The sequence below is a fragment of the Vombatus ursinus genome, unplaced genomic scaffold (genome assembly GCF_900497805.2).
Source record: "Vombatus ursinus unplaced genomic scaffold, bare-nosed wombat genome assembly UNPS02014909.1, whole genome shotgun sequence".
Classification (NCBI taxonomy): domain Eukaryota; kingdom Metazoa; phylum Chordata; class Mammalia; order Diprotodontia; family Vombatidae; genus Vombatus; species Vombatus ursinus.
The window spans coordinates 9,878,854-9,895,920 of record NW_020954687.1 but is presented as its reverse complement, the minus strand read 5'-3'; positions in this window follow the sequence as shown (position 1 = coordinate 9,895,920).

Below are 17,067 nucleotides of genomic sequence, written 5' to 3'. Positions count from 1 at the left end.
CTTCCTTCCTTCCTTCCTTCCTTCCTTCCTTCCTTCCTTCCTTCCTTTCTTTCCATTATGCCTAATGCACTTGATGCTTAATATTTATTTAGCTTATTGAATTTACTTATTGAATTGTAAAAGTTTCTTTTTTTATTTTTTATACAATGGAGTTCTATAGCAAAAATGATGCTTTAGGAAAAATAATCTGATAATAGTATGCAGTATGATTTGGAGGAGGAGAGCCTGGAGACAGGGATGACAGAAAGGTATTAAAATAAAACATGAGATATTAAGGGCCTAGATTAGGTTGGTGACAGTGAAATGGAAACCAATGGACCAATACAAAAGCCCATATCATAATAGCCTTCTGAGTTACATCTTGGTCTGGAATTCAGGACACAAACAAAGAAAAAAATGGTAGCACCGTGTTGCACTCACCTACTGGTACTGCCTTGAACACATACATTTACTGCTTGATCAATTATTTTATTACTTGTAATGTACACTGAACATAAAAATGTGGGCATACATTTATTATAAAATAAATTCTTTAACACTAACAAAAAAAATTGAGAGAGAAGAGACAAAGACAAATACAGAGACAGTCAGACTATAAGATAGTAAGACAGACATCAGACAAGTAGATGACAGAAGTTGCCAAAGCCTGGAAACAGACCTAGGGTTTCTGATAAAATCAAATGCTATTGAATGCTATATTTTAGTAGTATCACATAGCATTTGTAAAGCCAACTCTTTGTCTCTTTCTTCTAACCTAAGGTATATTCTTAATTTCTTCAGGCTTTATAAATCCCCTTTTTTCCCTTTCATCCCACTGTTAACAAGAGAAGTTTGAAGAGTGAAGGGATATAAGAAGAAATGCTTGATGTATCCTAAAACATTTAGGGTGTGTTGGTGGAAAACTTGGGGAAAGAAATTAGTTTTATAACTTTTCTGCAGTGATATCAAGCAGGACATTTGATGACTAGCAGCAGAAAATTACAGACTCTGAGTCCCTTAGGAAGCTTCTATCTCTTTTTCTTGCCAGCTTAAAGGTGGCTACGCTCTAAATAATTCCAATTGTGCAGTGATTTTAAAACTGCATGCTATTTGGCTATAGTGTCTGATTTAGCAGATTTCAGTATTGTCTTATTCTTCCAGTTCTAGGATTTCATTTGGAAATAATTTTACTATTTTACCTCCTGAGATGATCTATCAAAACATATTGTTTAATGTTATACCATTAATCTGTTTAATTATGATGTAAAGTATGTAGAAATTTTTAAAGTCATAAAAAAGTTTTAGTTATTAAAAAGAAAAGGTAAATTGTCAAGACCACAAAGGGAGAAGCTAATATCTCTAATTCATTTAAATTTATTAAATACCTTTGTGAACCAAACATTGTGCTAAGTACTAGGCATGATACAAAGTTTAGATAAGACAAGATCCCTATCTTCATGGAGTTCATAGTCTATTAGAGATATATTACACATTCAGAAATCACTATAGTGCATGATAGATATACCTGGGAAATATTGGTAATTAATGCCTATATTTCAGATCACTAATTATATTGCGCATAATGTTTAACAGTCTTCATATCCATTATGCTGTAAATTATCTTCTTAATCAAAATTGGTTTTAGATTGACACATAAGAATTTAAATCAGCATATTCAGTTTGGTTCTTGGTTAGGTATAGCAATAAATTCAAAGTTACAATTCAACTTTAGTTCACTTTTTGACTCCTTTGTTACTAAGATATATTTGAATAAATTAATAATCTCTACACTATTTTCCTATCAACCAAATCCAGAAGAAATGGAGGAAAAGTGTTTTAATAGATGTACGTATAAAATAACAGATTTCTGAGGATATCATCCACTCCCTTGCAATCTGAATATTAGCCTCCCCACTCAACTGAAACAACTCATTCCAAGGGCGCTAGTATTCTCTCAAATAATAAGGTTGGTTACCTTTTTCCCCCTACTCTTATCCATTTTACCTCTCTGTATCATTTGACACAGTTGACCCCTTAATCTTTTTCAGAATGACATTAACAGTATTCTCAAAGTTCAGAGGATTATAACTGTAAAAGTAGTTAAAGGCTATATGTTCCAACCCTCTCTTTTTGCAGATGAATAAACTAGGCTCAAAGAGGTTAAAGAGGTTCAATGACTTTCTCAAAAGTAAATGTCTGAAGCAGGATTTGAACACAGGTACTTGTCTTATTTATCTGACTTTTGCTGGTTCGTCATTCCCTGGCAAAACATTTTTAGGATATACATACAGACACACACATATATGATGTTTGTTATAGATTTCATATATTATATTTCATAGATCTTTGTTGTATATATGTCATGTGTATTTGTTATATATATATATGTGTGTATATATATGTGTGTGTGTATGTGTGTGTATATATATATTATATATATATATTATATAGAGAGAGAGAGAGAGAGAGAGTATGTATATATCTATGTATGTATGATGCTTGCTTCCAAAGGGAAGAACCAGAAGCAATGAATGCAAATTACACAGGAGGAAATTTAGACTTGATGTTGGGGAAAAGCAGCCTAAAAATTAAAGCTGACCAATTTTCAGTTCAGGGAGCCAAGATCGCGATGAAAGAAGTAAGTTTCTCTTACCCTCCCGTATCAACCTCTGAAAACCCAGAAAATATCACCCCAGGAAAAACCCTGGAACAGCTGAACCAGAAGAAAGACAGGGTGCAGCAGTGCAGTAGCCCAGGTAGCTTGAGGGATTAATGGGAAAGGCAACTCTTGCCATAGGGGAAGGGTAGCCATACAAATAGGAAACATTCCAGCAAGCTAGCGGAAAGCCCTACTTCAGCATACCAAGAGGAGATCCTGAAACCCAGGTGGTGGAGCAGGCAAACACCAACACCTAGACCCCCAAGTGCCTTAGTGAGGGCTGGGGAACTGGTGGAAACCAGCTCAGAAAACCAACAGGTACCTAGGCATTATACAGCAGTCTCCCAGTGCCCCAGCAAAACTCAGTGAAGCACTCCAAGGGGCCCCAGGTGAATAAATATCCTGCAACATCCATCTGAAAGGAGCTGAAGAAAGCAAAAGGAAAGGAAAAGCAGGCAAACCTACCAATCCTACCCCTACAGTTCCAGTGTTACTGATTCTAGCCCAACACCAGGTAAGCTGCCAGAAACCTACAGCCTCCAACTGCCAACATCGGAGGCCCCAGCACACAAAGCCAGTGACCACGCTCAAGGCTCCCAAGACAAGAAGCTTGGGTCAGTGCTTTCTGCTCCCCAGCAGGAGAGCTCAATCTCTTTAAAGGCCAGGAAATAAGCAAACACCATGAGCAAAAAGAAGCATACGATAGATTCTTATTATGGGAAGAGTGAAGATCAAGGCAGAAATTCTGAGGAGGACAACATTGTCAACAAACCCTCAACTGGAACTTCAAAAGGGAATATGAACTGGTCTGAAGCCCAAAAAGCCTTCTTAGAAGAGCTCAAGAAGGACTTTAAAAGTCAAGTGAGAGAGGTAGAAGAGTCCCTAAAAAATACAATTGGCCAACTGGAAAAAAAAAAGTACACTGAAAAAAACAAGTCCCTAAAAAATACAATGGGCCAAATGGAGAAGGAGGTACAAAATCTAATAGAAGAAAACAATTTGTTAAAAATTGTAATTGGGCAAATGGAAGCTAATGACTCTATGAAAGAGCAAGAATCATTCAAAGAAACAAAAGAATGAAAAAATAGATGAAAACATAAAATATGTCATTGGTAAAACAACTGACCTGGAAAATCGATCCAGGAGAGACAATTCAAAAATTATTGGCCTATCTGAAAATCACATTGAAAATAAAAAAAGCCTGCACAGTATCTTTCAGGAAATCATAAAGGAAAACTGCCCTGAGGTCCCAGAACAAGAAGGAAAAATAGCCATAGAAAGAATCCACTGATCACCTCCTCAAAGAGATCCCAAATTGAAAATGCCAAGGAATATAGTAGCCAAATTCCAAAATTATGAGGTCAAAGAGAAAATACTTCAAGTAGCCAGAAAGAAACAATTTAAATATCATGGAACCACAGTCAGGATTACACAGGACCTTGCAGCTTCTACATGAAAAGACCATAGAGTGTGGAATATGATATTCCGTAAGGCAAACGAGCTTGGATTACAACCAAGGATCATCTTTCAGGGGAGGAGATGGACATTCAATGAAATAGGGGACTTCCAAACCTTCCTGATAAAAAGACCAGAGCTCAACAGAAAATTTGATCTTCAAATACAAGACTCAAGAGAGACATAAAAAGGTAAAAGGGACAGAAAGATACAATATGTTGTTAATAAGGGCAAACTGTTTACATCCCTACAAGGGAAGATGACACTTGTAACTCTTGAGAACTGCACTGTTATTACACCATGTTAAAGGGGTATACATAAAGGGGCGGGGTATAAGTTGCTCATGGGTAGACCGAGCTAATATAATAAAAATGACAATTCTATCTAAGCTAATTTACTTATTCAGTGCCATACCAATCAAACTACCAAAAAATATTTTATAGAGTTAAAAAAAAATAATAACAAGATTCATTTGGAATAATAAAAGGTCCAGATTATCAAGGGAACTAATAAAAAGAAATGCAGGGGAAGGTGGCCTAGCCATTCTAGATCTTAAATTGTATTATAAAGCAGCAATCATCAAAACTGCTTGGTACTGGCTAAGAGATAGAGTGGTGGATAAGTGGAATAGGTTAAGTATGCAAGACACAGTAGTCAATGACTATGGTAATCTATTATTTGACAAACCCAAAGACCCCAGCTTCTGGAATGAGAACTCACTCTTTGACAAAAATTGCTGGGAAAAGTGGAAAAGAGTACAGCAAAGGCATAGATCAAAATCTCATACAATATAGCCAAATAAATTCAAAGTGGGTTCATGATTTAGATATAAAGGCTGATACTGTGAGCAAACTGGGTGATCATGGAATAGTTTACCTATCAGATTTATGGAGAACAGAAGAATTCATGACCAAACAGGAGATAGAGAACATTATGAAAATCAAAATGGATAACTTTGATTACATTAAATTGAAAAGTTTTTGCACAAACAAAGCTAATGCTACCAAGATAAGAAGGAAAGTAGAAAATTGGGAAAGATTTTACGACCAGTCTCTCTGATAAGGGCCTTGTTTCTAAAATACATAGAGAGTTAAGTCAAATTTATAAGAATACAAGTCATTCCCCAAATGATAAATGGTCAAAGGATATGAACAGATAGTTCTCAGATGAAAGAATTAAATCTATTTATAGTAGTATGAAAAAAATGCTCTAAATCACTATTGATTAGAGAAATGTGAATTAAAACAACTCTGAAGTACCACATCACACCTATCAGATTGGCCAACATGACAAAACAGGATAATGACAAATGTTGGAGAAGATGTGGGAAAATTGGGACACTAATGAATTGTTGGTGGAGTTGTGAAATGATCCAACCATTTTGGAGAGTAATTTGGAACTATGCCCAAAGGGCTATAAAAATGTGCATAGCACTTTTGTGCTGTATCTCAGAGAGATCATACAAATGGTAAAGGGACCCACGTGTACAAAAATATTTATAGCAGCTCTTTTTGTGGTGGCAAAGAATTGGAAATTGAGAGGATGCCCATCAATTGGGGAATGACTGAACAAGTTGTGGTATATGAATGGAATGGAATACTACTGTGCTATAAGAAATGATGAACAAGCTGACTTCAGAAAAACCTGGAAAGACTTATATGATCTGATGCTGAGTGAAGTGAGAAGAACCAGGAGAATGTTATACACATTAACAACTACATTGTGCGATGACTAAAATTGATGGACTTAACCCTTCTCAGCAATACAAGGATCTAAGACATCTCCAAAGGCCTTGTGATGGAAAATGCTACCCACAAAGAAGAAAGAACAATGGAGTTTGAATGCAGATCAAAGCATACTATTTGCTATTTTTTTTTTCTTCTGTTGTGTTTTGTTTCCTCTTTCTGGTGGTTCTTCCTATTGGTTCTAATTCTTCCTTACAACATCGCTAAAGTGAAAATATGTTTAATAGGAATGTCTATGTATAGCCTATATCAGATTGTGCGTCGTCTTGGGGATGGTGGTGGGGAGGGAGGAGAAGAAAAATTTCAAACTCAAAAGCTTATGGAAGGGATTGTTGATAATTCAAAATTAATTAATTAATTAAAAAAAAAATTAAAGCTGGCCAAAAGTGAAATAGGCTTCCTCAAGGCAGGGGGAATTGAGGCTTGAAAAAGACTGCCTCTATCAAGCAGAAGTTGAGGACTACTTGTTGGGTATGTTACATTAGGGATTAATTTAAGGAATGTTTTGGTCTAGATAGTTGCTTAACTCCCAAACAGCTCTCAAATTTTGAGATGAATTTTGCACTGATCATGTTCTGGAATGCATTTGCTCCTTTCGTCTCCATCACAGAAGCCCTCACTTTCTAGACATGTTTCAAGCACTACCTTCCCATAGACTTCACCAGACTGCCAAAAGGCCTATAACTCAATAAAAGGTTAAGAACCCTCTTTTACATGAAGCTTCATACTGGTTTCCCCCAACTTATAGTACCCTTGCTCCATAACTAACTTAGATTTAACTCTTTTTGTTGGGAGAAAGGGACTTGATTGGGGATTTGTGATTTCATTAACATAAAAAGTGTTAGGTCAACTAGTTTCTTCCACCAATTCATACTTGATCAGCAATTTACAATCTTAGAGAGCTCCCTGACATTCTGAGGTATTAAGTAATTTGCCAGACCCACACAGACAATATGTAATATAGGGTCAGGATTTGAATCTAGACCCCTCTTCTTGGTGGTGACCTACTAATTTCACTCATTCAGTCAATCAACAAGCATTTAAGTGTCTTTATGTGCCAATCATTACTTTAGGTACTAGAAATAGAGAGACCAAAAATGAAATAATCCTTACTCTAAAAGAGCTTAAAACTTGTATGCAGATAACTTCTGAATCTATATTTTTTCTACCACGACTACCATTTGCCATACACACACACACACACACACACACACACACACACACACACACACACATGCTCCTATACTTCTTGTTAGATAACCATTCCTGAATTTATAAAATGCCATTCGGATATTTCCAACAATATATCCCACTGGCACGCAAATCTCAGCATGTTCAAACCTCATTCCCCCCACCTTCCCATCACCTTAAAAAGCTTTCCTTTTGATGGCACAATATCCTTCCAGTTATACTGGCTCCAATCTTGAGTCATCTTGCCTCTTTGGCAAGGTAAGACTTTTCTCCTTCCCCCAAACCTAATCTTCTGCTACCATATCCTCTTGTTTCTATCTTAGTAATATCTTTTTCATCATTCCCTCATTTTAGTTTCTCCCCTAACCACCTTCTTGCATACCCAGCCTCTCATCTATTCTATTCTTATGGTTTGTAGATGGTATTCTTGCCTTCATTCTATTCTATCTCTAATCTTCACCCTATTGCCCAATCAATAATGCTAATCATACCATTACTCTATCCCACATCCTCAGTTGCTCCCCATTGCTTTAAAAAACCAACCAACCAAGCAACAACAACAGCAAACCTGACCCTGATAGTTAATGTCCATGACAAACTAGCTTCCATCTACATTTTTAGCCTTGTCATGTACTCTCCTTCTGTGATAGAAGTAAAATTCTTCTAACCCATTTTCCCCATGCAAGTAAGGCTATTTTTCCTTAAAATGTATTAAAATTCTCCTAAATACTTAAGTGGCTCAAAGGACTATGGCTTGGGACATTAGTGTGGTTTGTAGGTTGCCTCATATAGAATAGCCAGAACAAGAAATTCTAGAGCTTCTCCCTGAAACTTGCCACCACATACCAGTAATATGAACAGCATGTGAATGCTATGCTCAATTGAATCAATGCTTTAAACTGGATGAACATCACGTCTCTACTTTAAATGTTATCCCCCTATTACAATGAAGTTAACTTGTTTTATTTAACTGTTAGATAGATTACAACTGCTACATTTCATTCCATTTGAAGATCTAAAATACAAAGGGTCCAGGCTGGATCAGGCCCAGCCTTTAACATCTTCACATACTATTGTTAATTTTATGTTTGAACTGAATCAGATTTTTTTTTTTGCTCTCTCAGTCTTTATGTCTTTGCTCAAGGACCTGTGCCTAAAATGGATTCCCATCATTCACACCTGAAGATTTTCCTTTTGTTTATTATTTCTTCTTAGCTGACTTTTAATGCTAATATTAATGATAATAAAACCCAGCATTTATACACTGCCTGTTTTAGGCCAAGTGATTTATATATATTATCTGATATAATCATGCTAACAACCCTAAGAAGTAGGTGCTATTATTTTCTCCATTGTATGATTGAGGAAACTGAAGGAAACAGGTTAAGTGATTTGCACAAGGTTCCATACACAGTAAGCATTTGAGGATTTATTTGAAACCAGGTCTTCCTGACTTCAGACCCAGAGCTCTAGCCACTGAACCACTGAACTGTTATCATGTCGTCTATGAAGACATAGTGACCTCTTTACTTCTTTCATATAGTTATATAGTACTATTTGATATTTTCTTGATTCTAAAAATGCTGCCTCTGGCTGAAACTTGATACAGTGAATGTATTTCAGAGCTTGAAGTATATTCTACAAAGTGTCAACTTTTAAAACCCTCTCAGACAAAATTGGAAAAAATCATACAATAAAGATAATATCCTTTCAGAGATCTCGAACAAACCTCTTCAACTCTTCTGAGTAAACTACTCCAGGATTTTGTCCACCTATTTCTTCAAGAATTCCTTTTAAAAATCGTTCACTTCATAATAACCCTTCATATACTTAAAGCAAAATGTAAATCACTCCTTAATTTCCTCTGCTTTAGGCTAAATATTGTTCCTTTAACTTAGAATTTCCTTGTGATTCTTTTCCTTATCATGTACTCCTTTCTGAATTGTCTACAATTATATTTGGAGTGTATGAAGTGTTCAGGGAGGATTAACACTTCTGGTGAGCTATTTTCATGGCTGCTCATCCACCCTTGGTGCCCATGTATCACCCAACTCTCACTTGTGGCTCCAAGAAACTGTAGCAGGCACAGTGGCAACACTCCACTTAAATTGGCCCTGTAGATGAGCTAAACCAGGTCAAAGGTAATGGAAAGGCCTCAAAATCTTGAGTGAATTGGGGGATGTCTACCCCAAGGACATGAAAACTTCCTCTACAGAAATGGGAAAATGAGAACAATTTGTTTTTTTTTTAACTTGACCTTTATGTTTTTTTTTTAACTTAACAGTATTTTATTTTTTTCCAATTATATGTAAACATAGTTTTCAACATTCACTTTAATAAGATTTTGAGTTCCAATTTTTCCCTCTCTCCTTCCCCTCCCCCCTCCTTAAGGCTGCAAGCAATCTGTTATAGGTTATATGTGTATAATCATATTAATCATATTTCCACATTAGTCATGTTGTGAAAGAAGAATTAAAATAAAAGGGAAAGATCATGAAAGAGAGAGAGAGAGAGAGAAGTGAAAATAGTATGTTTTGATCTGCATCCCAACTATGTAGTTGTTTCTTGGGATATGGAGAGCATTTTCCATCATGAGTCCTTTGGAATTGTCTTAGATCATTGCATTGCTGTAAAGAAAATTTATCATTATACAATGTTGCTGTTACTGTGCAAAATGTTCTCCTGGTTCTGTTTACTTCACTTAGTATCAGTTCATGTAAATCTTTCCAGGTTCTTCTGAAATCTGCCTGCTCTTCATTTTTTATATTACAATAGTATTCCATCACGTTCTAAACTTGTTCAACTATTCCTCAATTGATGGACAAGCACTCAATTATAATTCTTTACCACCACAAAAAGAACTATAAATTTTTTTTGTACATATGGGTCCTTTTCCCTTTTATGATTTCTTTGGGATACAGAATTAGTAGTGGTATTACTAGATCAAAGGGTACCCACAGTTTTATAGTCCTTTGGGCATAGTTCCAAATTGCTCCCCAGAATGGTTTTATCAGTTCACAACTCCACCAACAGTGAATTAGTGTTCAAATTTTCCCACATCCTCTCCAACAGCCAACATTATCCTTTTCTGTCATATTAACCAATCTGATAGGAGTGACATTGTGCCTCAGATTTGTTTAATTTACATTTCTCTAATCAATAGTGATTTAAAGCATTTTTATATGACTATAAATAGATTTAATTCTTTCATCTGAAAACTGCCTGTCCATACCCTTTGACCATTTATCAATTGGGAAATGACTTGTATTCTTATAAATTTGACTCAGTTCTCTATATATTCTAGAAATGAGGCCTTTATCAGGGACACTGACTGTAAAAATTGTTTTCCAGCTTCTTGCTTTCCTTCTAATCCTGGTTAAATTGACTTTGTGCAAAAAAAAAAAATGTAATCAAAATTATCCATTTTACATTTCATAATGTTCTTTATCTCTTGTTCAGTCACAATTTTTCCCTTCTCCATAGATATGACAGGTAAACTATTCCTTGCTCTCCTAATTTGTTTAAAGTATCACCATTCATGTATAAATCATTTACATATTTTTATCTTATCTTGGTATGTGGTGTAAGATATTGATCAATGCTTAGTTTCTGTCATACTAATTTCCAGTTTCCCCAGTAGTTCTTGTCAAATAGGGAGTTCTTACCCCAGAAGCTGGAGTCTTTTGGTTTATCAAACAGTAGATTACCATAGTAATTGACTACTGTGTCTTGTGTACCTAACCTATTCCATTGATCCACCACTCTATTTCTTAGGCAATACCAAATAGTTTTGATGACTGTGACTTTATAATATAGTTTTAGATCTGATATGGCTAAGCCACCTTCCTTTGCATTTTTTTTTCATTTATTCCCTTGATATTCTTTACCTTTTGTTGAATTTTGTTATTTTTTTTTCTAGCTCTATAAAATACTTTTTGGAAGTTTGATTGGTATGGCACTGAGTAACTAAATTAATGTATGTAGAATTATCCTTTTTATTATTTCTCAGCCTACCCATGTGCCATTGATAAATTTTCAATTATTTAGATCTGATTTTGTGTGAAGTGTTTTTTAATTGTGTTCATATAGTTCCTGGATTTGTCTTGGCAGACAGACTCCCAAATATTTTATATTGTCTATATTTATTTTAAATGGAATTTCTCTATCTCTTCTGTTGGGCTTTGTTGGTTGTCTATAGAAATGACACCGATTTATATGGGTTTATCTTAAGTCTTCAAATTTAACTAAAGTTATTGATTATTTCAAGTAATTTTTCTTTTAGTTGATTCACTAGGATTCTCTAAGTATGCCATCATATCATCTGCAAAGAGGTATAATTTTGTTTCCTCATTGCCTATTCTAATTCCTTCAATTTATTTTTCTTCTCTTATTGCTAAAGCTAATATATCTAATATGATATTAAATAATAGCAGTGATAATGGGCATCCTTGTTTCACCCATAATCTTACTGGGAAAGATTGTAGCTTTTCCCCATTACATAAAATGCTTATTGATTGTTTTGAATAGATACTGCTTATCATTTTAAGGAAAACTCCATTTATTCCTATGCTCTCTAGTATTTTATTTTTTAACAGGAATGGGTCCTGTATTTTGTCAAAAGCTAGAGAACAATTTGTTCTAACAGCCATGAAGATGGCTGAAGCAGGAACTGTGGAGCACTTAGAGCGTGATCAGACATGGAAGCACCAAAGTAATTCACTGAATCGCTGGCCATCACCTGCCATCTTGTTTTGTTTTGTTTGTTTGTTTGTTTTCTTGCCACTGTACTTAGATGATTCTGAAAGTGAGAGTGTGGCTAATGACTTTGTTCAACTCTACCTCACTTAAATCCAGTTCACATGTGAGTCAAGACATTATGCTGTGATGTCATTGGTCTTCTTTGACAACAAAGGAGTAACAACAACAACAATTATATTTATAAATCTTTTTTTTTTCAGAGGTTCCCTTCTGTCAAGGAACACTTGGCTATACTTTTGGGGTACTCTCACTTATCTGGCTTATTTCACCAACTAAGGCATAATCTGGATACTTTAACATCTGATATTCTTCTAAAGGTAGCAAAAGAAAATGGAAACTTTTAACGCTATAAAGTTATCCTGATTAAAAAAGAAGGGATAAATTATAAAGTCCACAAAGAGGATATACTAGGTAGTTCTCAGATAAGGGTATCAGTAACTTCCCTTACCTGTATTGAGGTTCACAAGAGGTTTTCTGGGTTTTTTTTTTAATTTAATTTTTTTAAATTTTTTACTTAATATAAGACATAAAAATGAGTTTTATTTAAAACAGTAAGAATCAAAAGAGTACTTTCTCTTTTTCAGTGTCCTTTCCTTCTCCTTGTTTCTTCACACCCTTGGGACCTGTACATTTCTTTATGTAAAAATAATATCCTGGATAGGCCCTCTAGCAAAATCAAGGGAAGCTTTAAGTTTTGCTGCTGCATGTCAGCATTTTGACAACATGGTTTCTATTGTTTTTCCTTCCCATATTGCTTTTCCCCCGCTCTATATCTCTTCTTTGTTACTCTTTTGCCTGGCATTATTTGTTTTTTTTAGGGGGGGGGTCACATTTTATTTATTTTTTTTAATATTATGGTAATTTTTATTTATTTTTTTGTTTTCAACACTTACTTCCACAAGATTTTGAGTTCCAAATTTTCACTCCATCTCGCCCCTCCCCCACCCCAAGATGGCATGCATTCTGAATATCCCTTCCCCTAGTCTGCCTTCCCTTCTGTCTCTCCCCCCCTCCTTCTCTTATCCCCTTCTAATTAATTTTCCTGCAGGGCAGGATGGATTTCTGTACCCCATTTCCTGTATGTTGCATGTGAAAACATTTTTTTAAACATGTATTTTTAAAACTTTGGGTTCCAAATTTTGTCCCTTCCTCCCTCCCCACCCACCCTCACTGATAAGGCAAGCAACTCAATAAGGGTTATATATGTGCAGTTATGCAAAACACTTCCATAGTAGACATGCTGTGAAAAACTAACTCTATTTCCCTTGATCCTATCCCACTCCCCCCCCATTTATTCTATTCTTTCTTTTGACCCTGACCTTCCTCAACAGTACTTGCTTCTGATTACTCCCTTTCCCAATCTGCCCTCCTCTCTATCATCCCACTACTCTCTTGTCCCCCCCCCCCATTTTCTTGTAGGGTAAGACAGATTTCCATAACCAATTTAGTGTATATGTTATTCCCTCCTTAAGTCACATTCTATGAGAATAAGATTCACTCATTCCCTCTCACCTTCCCCCATTTCCCCTCCACTGTAAGAGTCTTTTCTTTTCTGTTTTTTTTTTGTGTGAGATAATTTACCCCATTCTACCTCTCCCTTTCTCCTTCTCCTAGTATAATCCTCTCTCACCCCTTAATTTTATTCTCCAGATATGACCCCTTCATTTTCAACTCACCCTGTGCCATCTATCTATCTATTTATCTATCTACCTATCTATCTATATCTATATATACGCACATATAATTTTTTCCCCTCCAACTACCCTAATACTGAGACAAAGGTCTCATGAGTTACAAATATCATCTTTCCATGCAGGACTGTATACAGTTCAACCATAATAAGTCTCTTATGATTTTCTCTTTTCTGTTTACCTCTTCATGTTCCACTTGAGTCTTGTATTTGAAAATCAAATTTTCTATTCAGCTCTGGTCGTTTCATCAAGAATGCTTGAAAGTCCTCTATTTCACTGAATGACCATTTTTTCCCCTGAAGGATTATACTCAGCTTTGGTGGATAGGTGATTCTTGGTTGTAATCCTATCTCCTTTGCCCTCCAGAATATTATATTCCATGCCCTGCGGTCCCTTAATGTAGAAGCAGCTAAATCTTGTGCTATGCTGATTGTGTTTCCACAGTACTCAAATTGTTTCTTTCTGGCTGTTTGTAATATTTTCTTCTTGACCTGGGAACTTTGGAATTTGGCTACAATATTCCAAGGAGTTTTCTTTTGAGGATCTCCTTCAGGTGCTGATTGATGGATTCTTTCAATTTCTATTTTGCCCTCTGGTTCTAAAACATCAGGTCAGTTTTCCTGGATAATTTCTTGAAAGATGATGTCTAAGCTCTTTTTTCAATCATGGCTTTCAGATAGTCCAGTAATTTTTAAATTCTCTCTCCTGGATCTATTTTCCAGGTCAGTTGTTTTTCCAATGAGATATTTCACATTGTTTTCTAATTTTTCATTCTTTTGGATTTGTTTTACAATGTCTTGATTTCTCATAAAATCACTAGGTTCCAATTGCACTATTCTAATTTTTAAAGAAGTATTTTCTTCAGTAAGCTTTTGGACTTCCTTTTCCATTTGTCCAATTTTGCTTTTTAGGGCATTCTTCTCCTCATTGGCTTTTTGGACCTCTTTTGTCATTTGGGTTAGGCTATTTTTTAAGGTGTTATTTTCTTCAGTATTTTTTTGGGTCTCCTTTAGCAAGCTGTTGACTTGTTTTTCATAATTTTCTTGCAAAACTCTCAGTTTTTCCTCTACTTCTCTTACTTGCTTCTCAAAATCCCTTTTGAGCTCTTCCAAGGCATGGGACTGATTCATATTTTTTCTTGGAGGCTTTGGATGTAGGAGCTTTGACTTTGTTGCCTTCTTCTGGTTGTATGTTTTGATCTTCTTTGTCACCAAAGTAAGATAATATAGTCTGACTCTTTTTTGCACTACTTACTCATGATCCCAGCCAATTACTTGAGTTCTAAACTCTTTGTTAAGGTAAAAGTCTGCTTCTAGTGTGGAGAATATACTGTCCCAAGCTTTTGGGGTTTGCACAGCTGTTTTCAGAGATAATTCTAGGGACCTGAAAATTTTCAGTTCTTCCACGGTGCTATGACAAAGGGCGAGGTGTTTTCTCTCCAACACCACAACAAGCTTCACCACACCAGCATTCCTCCTCACCCCAGGACTACCCCTCAGAATTGTGACCCAGATTCAAGCACCAGTAAAGCAAGAGATTCCTGCCTCAGCACTGTCAAAGAGATCCCTGCAATCCCTCTCTGATCAGCCACTCAATTCCCCCTCAGTCTGTAGGCCAGAAGCTCAGGAAACAGCCGCGGCCCCGGGGGTGACTGAGACCTAGCTCCTTCTCACCACAGTCACAGTCACAGACTTTTCCCACTGACCTTCCAAGTTGTCTTTGGCATTCATGGGTTGAGAAGTCTGGAAACTGCCACAGATGCCTGCAATTCAGCCCTCTGAGGCCTGTTCCAGGGTTGCTGCTGCCTGTGTGCCCACACCAAACTGTGCTCCTCTCCCTGCCTGGTGCAATATACCTTTCCAATCAACCATCCAGGCTGTCTTTGGCTGGAAATTTGTTTCACTCTGTCTTTTTGTGGGTTCTGCTCCTTGTTTAGAGCCATTTTTTATAGGTATTTGGAGGGGTTTGGGGGTGAGAGCTCAAGCAAGTCATTGCTTTCCCTCCACCATATTGGCTCTACCCCCTCCTGGCATTATTTGTTTTGCCAAATTCTACAGTGTTCCACTTCATTTTTATTCTATTTAGGGTTCTGTACTTACCCTTTAATTGTTTTTCATTTTTTTTTTGTTTTCTCAAAAAGTCATTAAAATGGAATAGAAAAGTTGTGGGGCAGATAGATGGCATGGTAGATAGACTCATCTTCCTGAGTTCAAATCTGAACTCACACACTTATTAGCTGTGTGACCTGGGCCAAGTGACTTAACCCTGTTTGCCTCAGTTTCTGTAAAATGAACTGGAGAAGAAAATGGCAACCCACTACAGAAACTTTGCTGAGAAAACCTCAAATGGGGTCTTGAAGATTTGGATATAACTAAAAAAGAAAATGACTGAACAACAACTCCAATGACCACAACAACAAAGAAAATTTGTGCCTAGGGTCAATTTATGGAGAGTTTTGGATTTCAAGGCAGAGAAAGATCCTCATTGGGAATCCTTATCTGCCAGGTAAGGCCTCTGTGACCTTAGATAAATTAATTAACTTTGGCATCGGTTTCCTCATCTATAAAGTGAAGAGTTTGGATTAGATGATGTTTATGGTCCATCCTAAGTTTTAATCATATGAGTGGTGCAGTGGATAGATTGTGAGACTTGTAGCCAAAAAGATCTGAGTTTGAATACTGCCTCAGAAACTTAGATCACTTATTCTCTTTCAGCCTGAGTTTTCTAATGTGCAAAGTGGAGATAATGATTCCACACACCTCAATACCTCAATGTGTTGTTTTAAGGATTAAATGAAATAATATATGTAAAATATTATAAGAATACCATTAGCATTATTTTTTAAAGTAATGAATGAATGAACAAAATGGCATTCAGTAAGTCATTAAGCAATAACAATATAAATACAATCAAGAAAGACAGACCTTTAAGGGAGCTTAGATGCTAATGGGAAATAAAGGGAAGTTAGAAGGGGAGGAAAGAAGAGTGAGTGGCAGTATCATTTGGAAATGACTAGGAAGTGGCATGGTATCCCTTTTTTATGCAAGATAAGGCAAAAGTTCATTTATTAGATCCCAGGGTACAAGAGGCAACGGTGAAATTTCAGTGGGAGGATGAAAAAAATGGGCGGTAAGACTAAAAAACAGTAAGTGTGAAGAGCTCAGTAAGACAGGATGGAAGTAAACTCCATTGTATTGTATTTTTCAAGACATTGAAATAAAGGAATACAGGATCACAAAATACTATCCAACACAACAGTCAGTCATTAAACTGACAGACAATCATTAAGTTAAGCATCTGCTGTGGGATAAGCACTGTACTAAGTGCTGGAGATCAAGATACAAAAAATAAATAAAGACAATCTTTGACCTCAAGGGGTTTACAATGTAACAAGGGAAAAAAATACAAAAAACAGGTGAGCGATGTAGGGTAGCACATGATAGAGAAGTCCAAAGGGGAGTATCTGGGTGGGAAATGATGTGATGGTTTGAACTTGGTGTCTTCCTTAAATGAAGGTTCTGAGAGGAGCTCTCCTATCCACCTTCCAATCAGCGGGGACAGAGTGGATTAATGAGATTTGTGTTCCAGG